Consider the following 4,311-nt stretch of genomic DNA (forward strand, 5'->3'; position numbering starts at 1 on the left):
AAATTTAAGCTAATATAGGTCAAACCTAGAAATGCGAATTTAGGGGTCACCTACACAAATATGGGGTAGTAATTTTAAGGACAATATAATAATTTTTACAAAAAGTAAGAAGGAGTTGAAAAACAAAAACTGAGACTGACTCAGAAATATTCAGGAAACAGATTCTTTAAAAAGCTACCAAAGTAGTACTGCAGTTAGAAGAAAGGGAAACAGTCCCATGGTGGTTCCTAAAAGTGTGTCCTACAAAGCAGAGTTTCACAAGATTCTACTAGATGTTATGCTGAAGGAGCTCTGTAGTTTAGAAGGTCTAGTTTCTCAGACCCTCAGTACGGTAGTGCATGTCATGAACTTCCAACAGGAAGATAAAGAATGCAGCATTTCCTGAACTGGTTTGAGGTTAGAACTTCCTAGAGAGTGGATCTAGCATAGCTGTGCCATGAAATTTTACAACAGAAAATATCAGTTCCAAGTCCTAGACGGCAAGAGGAAAGAATAGCAACAAGGAAAGTAGGAATAAGGAGAGAGAATACGAAGTAGAAAGAAATGCTGCCAGAAAAGATTTCCTATTGTAGTGGGCTGAATGGTGACTCCCATAAGATATGTTTACCCAGAACATGTGAATGTGACCTTATTTTTAAAAAGGGTCTTTGCAGATGTAACTCAGTTAACAATCTCAAGATGAGATCATCCTAGATTAGAGTGTGCCCTAAATCCAATGACAAGTGCTCTGATAAGAAAAGAGAAGGGGAGAACATGTAGAGGAGAGGTGATAGGAAGACAGGGAAGGCAAAGATTGGAGCAATACATCTAGAAGACAAGAAACACCAAGGATTTCTGAAAGTCATCAAAAGCTAAGAATAATGCATGGAACAAATTATCCCTCAGAAACCTCAGAAGGAACCAACTCTGCAGACACCATGATTTTGGACCTTGGATCTTCGGACTGTGAGAGAATACGTTTATGATGTTTTAAGCCACCCAGTATATGGTACTTTCTTACCACAGCCTTAGGAAACTAAAATGCTTATATTAAGAGAAAGATCCAGAAACAGAGAAGAGGGATAGGGAGAGTGGAAGAGAGAAAGAGAGAGAGAGAGAGAATATGAGAGGCAGAGAGGGAGAGAGAGCAAAATTGATACAGATGAAAAGTAAGAAGATGGAAATTAACTGGCAGGGAGTGAAGAAATCAGCAAAGAAGAAACAAGGAGGAATGACAGCTGACCTCTCCCCTTCTCTTCTCATGCCCTTCAGTATTGTCTAAAAATGGGTAATACTTGCTTGGCTAACAAATTTTCTTAATATATCTAAATCTCCTGCTCTTTTTTTTTTTTTTTCACATTTTTTTTTTTTTAATTTATTTTTGGGACAGAGAGAGACAGAGCATGAACGGGGGAGGGGCAGAGAGAGAGGGAGACACAGAATCGGAAACAGGCTCCAGGCTCCGAGCCATCAGCCCAGAGCCTGACGCGGGGCTCGAACTCACGGACCGCGAGATCGTGACCTGGCTGAAGTCGGACGCTTAACCGACTGCGCCACCCAGGCGCCCCTCCTGCTCTTTTTTAATTCTCTGAAGCACACACTATTTACCCCACATGTTAATTCAGTATTAAGACAATAAGAGAAGAAAATAAGTTCTCCTATACTTCTTTGTATACCTCTTATCTGCATTAGTCCTTCAGAAAGCAAAAGAAAATCTCTATCATATGGTTATCACCTGAGTAACACACAAAACTGAGAGTAGCTATTCATAGATTCTGCTTCTCTAAAAACACTCTATTATTAAAATAAACAAATATACTTATGATGACCTTAAAAATTACTTTCAAAGCACACGAAAGAAAAACTTTCATGTACCTAACTGCTTAATTTTTCCTACCATGACCAGTTTACGTAATTTATACGTTAGATAAAACTGGATTTTTAATTATAAAAAGTGACATCCTCATTATAGCACTTGGAAAATAAAGTATAAAGAATATTAAAATCACTCTTCTTCTCAAAACGTTTGTATTTTTTTTTAAGTAGGCTCCACCCCCAACAGGGAGCCCAAGGCGGGCTTGAACTCACAACCCTGAGAATATACCTAACCTGAGATCAAGAGTCAGATACTAAACCGACTGAGCCACCCACGTACCCCAAAACTTGTGTATTTTTAAAAAGAGTCTAAATATAAATATTTCTGGGGCTTTCAAATTCCACGATTCCCAAAACAGTTTTGATTTAATTTCTCCACTCCTTTTATTCTTTACAAAGAAAAAATGGAATAGACCAATGCCTCTAGGTGATTGTCAAACATTTTGCATGTGTTCACAGAGCTGACAACAGAAAGACACAACTTTAAAAAAAATATGTTTATAGGGGAGCCTGGGTGGCTCAGCTAGTTAAGCGTCCAACTCTTGATTTGGGCTCAGGTCATGATCTCACCATTCATGAGATCAAGCCCCACATCAGGCTCTGCATTGGCAGCGTGGAGCCTGCTTGAGATTCTCTCTCCGTTTCTCTACCCCTCCCCCACTCATTCTCTCTCTCTTAAAATAAATACACATTTACAAAGTTTATAAGTATTTATACATTATAAAAGTTGAACATGCTCACTGCAAAACAAACAAAACAAAAATTATAAGAAACACTGAAGTAGAAAGAGAATAGAAATCATCCACTATTTTATTGATGGTCACTATTGGCATCTACTCACATTATTGGAATTATAATTTATATATATAAAATTATAAATTATAAATTTATAAAATATATAATTTTTTTAACCTAACAAGACATCATTAACATTTCCCATGAATTAAGAATTTAAAAAAAATAATAAGTAGCTGCATAATTGTCCATTTCATGGATAATACATATTGCCCTCAAGCATATCTATAATGTTAAACATTTAAGCTCTCTCAGGTGGAACTAAATGCAATTATACTCAATGTGTGTGAACTGTTTTAAGGTTACTAATTTGTACTGTCAAAGTGATTTCCAAAAAAGATGGTATCAATATAAATTCCCATAGGACTCTTTGAAAGCTTGTCTCACTGCAACCTTGCCAACACATCTTTTTGCAATGTTTGAAAATTAAATTCCACCATGAATTTAATTTACATGTGTGTATTAGTAATGTTGACTTCTAAAAATAATTATCATCAACTTGCATTTCTTCTTTAGTGTCTCTTTACATACAAAATATAATTTTTTAATTATAGAAGAAATCAAGGTAAAGTTATGTTTACCACACTATGCATATCTTCTGCCTTATTTTCTTTTCATACAAGTGTTGTTTGTTTTTTTTTTTTTCTTTTCAAGCTCAAAGTCAAAATCTGAGCAGTGTCCTCTCACTTGTCTTTTATACCTCTTTGTATCTCCTCCTTTCCATCAATGGAAAACACAGCCCATATGAAAATTGATCCAGATCTTTCCAAAAGAAACATGATGTTCATGACAAACAAGTTTTTCAAATGAAGTGATTTATTATATTTTTATGTATAGTGGGAATTATTCATAAAATGATGTCCAGAATTATAGCTTGTAAGAACTTCTCAAGTTATAATATTATCAAATCTCATTCCACAGTTAAGGTTCTTTGTAGTAAAACATGCACATGACATGGTGTAAATCAGGTAATTCCACCACTCACCCCCACCCCCTCATCTGTGCTGAACACTTTCATTTCCTTCTCCAAATTATTTTTCCATTTTGATCTCTGGCCCTAAGAGGTTGATCTGTGTGGACAACATCAACAGATTTCCATGTCCCTGGCTTGTTATTGGATTCAGCCAATAAAGAGCCAAGCCAGGTGATCAGAAGGAGGGAGGAAGGTAAGTCAGGATATTTATTTCACTAGCTGTATCCCCCATGGTCACTGTACCTCTCAGGACTGCCATCTCTTTATAACTCTCTGCTTCTGGATTCTTCACATATTCCTTTCCAAGTAGGAATGATAGAGCACCTCCACCATTTCTGTTGCAGGTTATGAATTATCCCTCTCATAATAAAGCCTCCTTAACTTACTCTAATTTGCCTCCACACTGTCCTTTCAAGTTGCAACTGTACTGCTCCATCTCTTAATGTAAATTTTAAGTAACAGAAACAAGAGTGAATTATCTTCTAAAACTAAAATAAGCTTCTCATTTGAGACTTCAACTAAAATAAGCTTCTCATTTGAGACTTCATTATAATTACTGAATTTCATACCTTTGACTTCAAATTCATTGGCCTTCTCTCACCCATTTTAAATGTATGGACAACAGGGAGCAGATCCTAAAGATACAATCCTTTAGATGAGTATCTCATGACCTTGGCATAAGATGGAGT

Source organism: Neofelis nebulosa, chromosome 1 (assembly GCF_028018385.1).
Source record: "Neofelis nebulosa isolate mNeoNeb1 chromosome 1, mNeoNeb1.pri, whole genome shotgun sequence".
In the NCBI taxonomy this organism is placed as follows: domain Eukaryota; kingdom Metazoa; phylum Chordata; class Mammalia; order Carnivora; family Felidae; genus Neofelis; species Neofelis nebulosa.